Below are 9109 nucleotides of genomic sequence, written 5' to 3'. Positions count from 1 at the left end.
AAAAATGAGAAAAGTGACAAATGGAAGTAATTAATTTAAGACGATTGTGTAACATCTTCTGCTTTATTAAAGCAATCTGAAGGAAACATTGTTAAACACGTAAATATACGAGCATATATGTCATTTATATTATCTAAATGTACATGTTGGATCATATTTCGTCACCTCTACCAACCAAACTTTTTTACAAGTTTCAGGTTTTAAATTAAAACAAAAAAATTATTTAAACACCTGATTATTCTCACTTTACTTTATTTAATTTTCAAATACTCTGTTTTTTGCAAGTTATGTACCCAAAGCAATTCGGTGATTGAAAATATTATTTTAATCCAAAATACTAAAAATCAAGGAAATCATGAAAAAGTAGAGTCAACGTTGCTGTTCAGATTTTTTTTTCACAATGGTTTTAAAGCAACCTTTGAAAAAAATCATCTCTGACATTAATAGTATACTAAATTTTTGATTAATTTTTTTTTCCAACTTTTTACCACTCAAAGTTTCGCTAAATTATAATCCGAAATAATGTATTTAATGAGTCGATTTAACGAAGAATTTCCTATTTCTATAAGTAATATTAAAAAGGCACGATATCATTTTAAGGTTTTAATTTTTTTCATAACATTTTAGATTTGGGTGAAGTTTGATATTGTAACTGGATTAGGGATACTTTAAATATAAATAAAATTTTATTAAACAAATCAAATGTAACATTCAATGACATAACCTTAAAGTGAATAATATCTTTTTCTTACTTAATTACAAAAATTAAAATTAAATCTTTATGTTATTTATTGTTCTAAAAAAATTAGCTATTGAGTAATCAATCAGTTTATTACATAAAAAGCATTAAAGAACTTTTTCTGTTAAATAATCAAATTATTTTTATTTTACATTTTTTAGAAATTTTGAGCTATTTTTAACATTTCAAACTATTCCAGGAATAATAAAAAAATATTCGCACGTCATTTCAAAATCAAAGTTCAGATACACATTTAACGTCGCAAAACTTTTAAAAAAATAATGTAACTGGAATGAAGGTATTTTAAACATTTACAAACTTTTATTATAAAAATTATGAGCAATACTAAATTAAAAACACTTGAACTAAATAATAAATTAGTTTTAATAAATTAAGAGAAATTACAATTTTATCTTTACGTAATTTAATATTGTGAAAAAATCAGTTAATAATTAATTAATGTGTTCAGAACGTAAAAAGTATTAAACAGTAATTTTCATTTGGACATTAAAATCATTTTTATTAATTTTTTTTTTAATTTTCACTCTCATTTCTGAAAATTTGATTTATGAGTGACCTTTTATATTAGTTTCAGAAAAAATGAAAACACATTGACATTTAAATCTAAAAATTAAATATAGATACTCATGTCACGTTATTAGAATTTTCGAAAAATTATGTAATTGAAATAGGAATGTGTTACTATAAATAAACTTTTGTTATGCAAATTATATCTAATATTCAATTATATAACCTTCGAATAAATAATAAATTTATGCAACCTAATTTTAAGAATCTAAACTGTAATATTTATTTATAATATAAAGTTTGATTTATTAATAACAGTTTAAGCTAATTTCACAAATCATAAGTTCTAATAGAATCAACTAACAGTTTATCAGTTCATAACATAAAAAAATTAAACAATAATTTTTATTGAATCATTCTAATCATTGTTGAATTATATTTTCTTCAAATTTGAAACAGCATTTCGATATGTTTGATATATTAAAAACCTTTGATACTAATTTTTTTAAAAATTTAAATTATTTACTTAGAGTTTTGGAAATTGATATAGATACTTATTTCGCTTCGCAAGTATCAGAAAAATAGTATAATTGTAATAGATGTATTGTAAAGAGAAAATAAACTTTTACTCTAAATAATAAATTCATATTACTTAATTTAAAACATCTCAAATTGAATCTTCATGTAATTCAATATTGCTATCGAAATTATTCAGCTAAAAATTAATGAAATTATTTACGACATAAAAAGCCTCAAAGAATTATTTTCATTAAAAAAATTAAATTATTTTTAATATTATATATTATTCTAATTTTTAATTTTGAAATATCTTTATTTCCTTTGAAATAATTTCAGAAAACTTAAGTTTTAGCACAATTATTTAATAAATATTTAATCATTTTTAAACAAAAAAAGCATTAAACCATTATTTTCATTAAAAATTCAAATAATTTAAAGCTTTAAAAAATAATTTGTATTAAAACATTTAAATAATTTTCACTTTTATTATTTTTTTCATTGGAACTTGTCTTTGGTTAAATTTAATTAATTCTAAGGTTTTAAATAATTCTAGAAAATATAAATTTTAGTAGAATCTATTAATAATTAATTGATAAGCAAAGAACATAAAAATAATTTGATAATTATTTTCATTAAAATTTATGTACACATAATTTTTAAAATTGAATTCAGATTTTCATTTTCCAACATCGCAAACATTAGAAAAAATTATTGTTATGGACATATTTTAAACAAAACACAAATTTCATTTAATAAATAATAGCGTTTTTTTATTTAACACACCTTAATGCAAAAAACCAATTTATGTGACTTCATTTAAAGCAATGTATATGCAATTAAAAAAAATCAGTCAGTCAGTAGTTAGTTAATCAGTTCATAATATAAAAAGCAGTAACAAATTATTTCTATTTAGATATAAAAATAATTTTTATTCTATATTTTTCTAAAAATTTTAAGTACTAATAATATTTTTAAATAATTCCAGAAAAACTTAAATTTTGCTGAAATATAATTTTAAAGATTGAATTCAGATAATTATTTGAAAACATCAAAAATGTTTTTGAAATTATGAAATTGGAATAGGAAAATTTGAGATACAGATAAACTTTTATTATACAAATCATATCCCATATTAAATAAAATAACCTCAAAGAAAATAATAAATTAATTTTTTTAGTGAAACAATATTCATCTTCAATTTTTATGTAATTTAATATTAAAAAAAAAAAAAATCAGCTTATAATAATTCAGCAATCAATAACGTAAAAAGCATTAAATAAATTATTTTTCTTAATTTGCACGTCCCTTTCTGTTCCTTGGATTTAGTAATTAACTAATAATTAATTAAGCAGTTTACGAGATAAAAAACATCAAAGAATTATTTCCTTCAAAAAATCTAAAGGTTTCTTATTTTATATTTTACTTGAAATCAAAATTCCGTTTCGAAAAAATTGTATTGTTTATTGATTTATTTGATTTATTGTTTTTAATAGGACTCGAAAGATAATAATTCAACATAAACGTGAAAAAAATATTCTAGCTGGAAAAGTGTCTCAAACTATTTTTGGGGATAGCTTTAACATCCCTTTGAGATTCATGTATAGAAATCAACATTAATTAATAAGCAAAACGATTAGAGTTTTTTTTATGTTCTCATCCTAGTGATAATGTATTAGTTCTATGTAAAATTTGATTGATTTTTTTAAAAATCTTAACATTTTGAGACCTCCTGAGCCAGGAAAAGAATATCTACGAAGATTTTCTGTCCGTCTATCTGCCCGCCTGTCTATAGACTTTAGATGCGGTAAGTTTTTAAAAAGATTGGATTAAGCTTTGGCAAGTCTTTTTAAGATTTAAAAGTAAAGAACTATTTCGTTAGCCAACTATTTTGAATAAAAATTCAAACAGTTAGAGCATTTTCAAAATTGTTGACAGAATTTTTTTTAAGTTTATAAAATTCTATGTAGGACCCCTTTTAGCACTTTTCATTTATCGAAATTAAGAATTTTCATAGCATCATTATTTTGACAGAACTCGTCTTTTTTAATTCATTTGTCGAAATTAGTATGCACAAATACAAAATTTCAACAGCAGGCCAAAAGATGCCATATACGTGAAAAGTCTTTAAGATAGCTTGTAGAAATTTTTTTTGCAATTGAAGAATTATTTTTTTTTAATTCCTATTTTTATCGTAACATCGAGAGACAGAAAAGAAAATCTGAAGAAAGGATTGTCAATATTTATATTAAACTAGCACAAATCATAAATATAGATAAAAAAATTCTCTCTACAATGAGAATAAAAATAAGATTAATTAATAATTAATGGTAAATTCAACAAACACAGAACCTTATTAAAAAATTTTTAAGAAAAAAATTGTTAATAAAAATATGGGGCCATTCATTACACAGGACCACAAAAAAAATCAGTTAAGGGTTTTTTAAAATAGAAAGAGTATATAAAATGTTTTTTGGTCGCTAAAACCGAATCTAAAATCTGCCCCCCCTCACACGTCATCGTTTTTTTTCTAACCTCAAAATAAATCTTGGAACTATAAAGCCCAACAATATCAACCCCCAATCCATACAACCCTATACTGTTATAGCTTAATAACTTTAAGGTTGATAATCTATAACACTAAAAGCCATAACCTACAAATTTGCAACCTTAAAACTCATAAATCTCAAATCCCAATGAATTACAAACCCAAAATCCTAAGTATCCTAAAAAAACTACATGTCTCAATATAACTCCGACTTGTGTAGAATTCAATTTCATAACTCCACATACCCATAACTACATACAACCTGATACCTCAAAACTAGATAACCCAAAAGTCCCTAATCCTATAACCCCAAAACCCCATTGCCACAAACCCAGAAACTCCATAATCTCATAGCTCCATAACCGTAACAAAAAGACTTACAAGTAATTTTTCAAAAGCCTGTAGTCTCAGAAAGCTACAATCAAAACTTATACTCGACATTTAGATATTTTTTGCAGAAAGTTTAAACCAAATATATTATCTCATATTAAATAAACTTTGGGTCTCTAAAACTAAAACTCGAATGGTCAATAAGATCGAGGTTTCCTACATCGTAATAACCTACATTTAGAGATACCCAGGGACAACGACGTGGAAGCAGCAGGCTTCTGTTCCCTTTGTGATGCTTGATTTACGTGATTCCCCTCGCCTCTTATAATTCTCAAAAAGCTTTATTTATACATATTTTTAATGAGGCTTGGGTCACCAAAACTGAAATTCAAATACGGAATAAGGTCAAGATTTACTGCATCGCAATAACCTGCATTTAGCGATACCCAGGGACAACGACGTGGACGCAGCAGGCTTCTGTTCCCTTTAGCGTGCTTGATTTACGTGAATCCCCTCGCCTCTTATAATTCTCAAAATCTTTATTTATTCATATTTTTCATGAGTTTTGTGTCTCCAAAACTAAGATTCAAATACCTAATAAGGTCAAGATTTCCTGCATCGTAATAACCCACATTTAACGATACCCAGGGACAACGACGTGGACGCAGCTGGAATCTGTTCTCTTTGCGGTGCTTGATTTACGTGAGTTCCCTTGCTTCTCACAATTCTTGAAGAGCTTTATTAAATCTTGTTTTTCATAAACTTTAGATCTGCAAATTCAAAAGTCAAATACTTAATAAGGTCAAGATTTCCTGCATAGTATTAACCAACATTCAGCGATATCCCAGGAACAACGACGTGGACGCAGCAGGCTTCTGTTCCCTTTGCGGTGCTTGATTAAGAAGCAATTACATTGAGTGTTGAATTTTAGGGACGTGATGTGGCAAAATAGGTTTCAGATTCGGTTTCAGCGTTCCAAAAAATTAATCCAAGTGGTCGAGTTTAGTGAATTCTTCACTTATTTTTTGTGGTCCTGTGTAATAAACGGGCCCTAATTATTTAGTTTTACAAGCTAAATTATTATTTTCAACACCTGCTCTTGCATAGAATTCAAAAGTTGTAGGCCACCTCTTCTTTATGACTGAATAAATTTACTTAATTTCAATTATAATAGAGATAAAAAATTTATTTTCAGAAGGTTGATTGTTTTTGAAATTCTGTATTAAATAACCACAGGTTGAACACTTTTTGTCTAGTTTTTGAGTAGATATTGCAAAAATAACGTAAATTTCAATGTTTTCTTAATTTTGAATAACATTCAAAATAATCAACATTTTTCAATGTTCTTGGGCTCTTTTTTAAAAGATTTTTTTATTGTAGCTTACGAGTATAATTTTGAAAACATCTTACCTGTATGCAAATCAGAATAAAAGTAAAATAAATACATATTTGAAGGATTTTAAGGTTTTTAATTAACTAGCTTAAAACCGAGCTAAGTGATACAGCCTCTAGCAAACACGGGCAATACTTATCCTAGAGATTCAAAATTTGTCTCAAACGGAAAAACTACAATTACTGTCAACAACAAAAATTTCCGGTGAATTATTTAGAATTATAGATAGATTTTCTTAGATTTTTTGAAACATTTGTACATTATTGTAAATTATAAAACGATTCTCTTTTTATATTTTACTTAAAATAAAAATTGCATTTCTAAAAAAATTGATTTATTGATTATTGATTCATTTGATTTATTTGATTTGTTGTTTTTCAATAGGAGTCGAAAAATGATTCAACATAAACGTGCAAAAAATATTATAGCTCATACCTTAGTATAACTTTAATTAAATAGTTTGCAACATAAAAAGCCTGAAAGAATTATTTTCAACATAATAATTCAATTGAGCTATTGTTATTTTATTTTATTTAATTAATACATCTTAATTATCTTAAATGATTATATGTTTCACATATTTGGCAAAAATATTTTTTGTACCAAGAATAATATTGCAATTTTTTCAACTTTTTTGTTACAACTTCAAGTTTTTGCAATTCAAAAATAATATTTTAACGATTTATACTCATAAGTTTTGGTGAAACGGCGAAAAAACTTCAAAATGAGCCCAAGAATATTGAAAAACGTTTTCTATTTTGAAAAGTATTAAAAATTTAAGAGAACATTGAAACTCACACTATTTTTGCAATATCTACTTAAAAACTAGACAAATTGACTTCGCCCTAAGCTTATTTTATACAGAATTTTGAAAACAATCAACCTTTTAAAGATAATTTTTTTAACTCTGGTATAATTAAAATTAAGGAAATTTATTCAGTCATAAAAAAGGTGGCCCAAAACTTTCACACGGCAGTGTGCATTTAGCGATACCCAGGAACAAGGACGTTCACGGAATAGGCTTCTGTTTCCTTTGGGGAGCTTGATTTACGTGAGTTCCCTCGGCTCTCACAATTCTCAAAGCGCTTTATTTATTCTTATGTCTCGTAAACTTCGGGTATCCGAAACTAAAATTCAAATAATTAATACGGTCAAGACTTTCTGAATCGTAAAAACCTACATTTAGCGATACCGAAGGGCAACGAAGTGGACGCAGCAGGCTTCTGTTCTCTTTGGGGTGTTTGATTTACGTGAGTCCCCTCGTCTTTTACAATTCTTAAAGAGCTTTGTGTAATCATATTTCTCATCAACTTTGGGTATCCAAACTTAAAATTCAAATACCTAATAATGTCAAGACTTCCTGCATTGTAATAACCTACATTTAGCGATACCCAGGGGCAACGAAGTGGACGCAGCAGGCTTCTGTTCTCTTTGGGGTGCTTGATTTACGTTAGTCCACTCGCCTCTCATAATTCTTAAACAGCTTTATTTAATCTTATTTTTTATTAACATTGGGTGTCCAAAACAAAAATTCAAATATTTAATAGGGTCAAGATTTCCTTCATCCTAATAAACTAGTTTTAGCGATACCCAGGGACATCGAGGTGAAAGCAGCAGGCTTCCGTTCCCTTTGGGGTGCTTGATTTACGAGCAAGTAAATTTACTGTTTGAGGCACGTGATAGGGCGAAACAGGTTTCAAGTTAAGGTTTAGCGACCCAAAAAACATATAATCCATTTGGTCTAGTTTAGGAAACCTTTCACTCATTTTTTGTGGTTAATTAAAGATAAATAGAAACACAAATTGAAATAATTGACACACTATTTAGTGCAAAATGTTATTTATAGTTGATTAAAGAAACACAAAGCCAGTTACAATATCAAATTTAATGTCATATTAAATAAAGAAAGAGCTGGAATTTATATCTTTGTGGTTCAATATTATCTCTTTTCTTGCTAATCTGTATTCAGCCACACGCTTCAAGAGATGTTTTGTACATATCTGGAGTTCTTTTAAATTCTACATATTCTGGATACAACTGGTAACCTTCATCATCCAAGAAATCGAAATGTTTCTCCTCCATGTGAAGCGACGGTAGTTCAATCCGCCGTGATTTATTTACTACAAGATATATTCCAAAAAGAATGTGTTTCGACCGACTGACAAAAACTCCAACAATCTTCTTTGTCCGTCTGTCTACCACTGCATCACAGACAAAGGGTTTTATTAATTCATAAGGACCACCTGGACGCTTTGCAATAACAAAGTATTCAGGAAATCGGACATTGGCTATTAAGTATGTTCCTTGAGGTAGGTCGTGGAGAGTTACATGCGGTGGTGGAAGATGGTAGCAAACAGAAGATTCGCATGCGCCATGAGCAATTCTAACTGGAATAACAAATATAAATTGATAAATTTCCAATTATGAATATCTCAATTGTTGCAAATTCTACTAATTGAATTAGTAATCGATTGGTTGACTAATTTAATAGTTATATTGCAGCATCTCACGAACGGAATAGTACACTGGAAATTAAAATAAATCAAAAGTCACATTCTCAACCAGTCAATTATCCTGACTGGTGAAATCATGTATAAGTCTGTTAAATTTTCAGCTAAAGAAGGTTTATTTAAGAAAAAAATGAATAGTAATATTTCCAATCTTGTTGAGCAAATGATTTTGAAAATATGCTCAGCATTTATAGAGGATTTAAGAGAATTGTAAGAATTTATGGTTTAAAACAGTATATATCATAACGGCTATACATATCTTTACAATAACTTTCTAGTGTGAAATAAACATATCGTTTTTTAGATCACAGAGTTTCTACGGATTAGATAATTCCAGAAAGTCTAGGAATGCCAGGAAAAACCTTATAGAGTTAGGGGAATTTTTGAAAAACTAAATTTGAACTTTATTTTATTATTATGGTTCAAAATCACAACTACTTGGTTGAAAATTAATCTCTTTTGGTTGAAGATTCAAAGTATTTTACATGCTTGGTTAAAGACTTGTCTTCTTAATTTGGAAATTAAAGTATTTAGTTTTAAATTAT

The sequence above is a fragment of the Belonocnema kinseyi genome, chromosome 10 (assembly GCF_010883055.1).
Source record: "Belonocnema kinseyi isolate 2016_QV_RU_SX_M_011 chromosome 10, B_treatae_v1, whole genome shotgun sequence".
Classification (NCBI taxonomy): domain Eukaryota; kingdom Metazoa; phylum Arthropoda; class Insecta; order Hymenoptera; family Cynipidae; genus Belonocnema; species Belonocnema kinseyi.
This window is presented reverse-complemented; position numbering follows the sequence as displayed.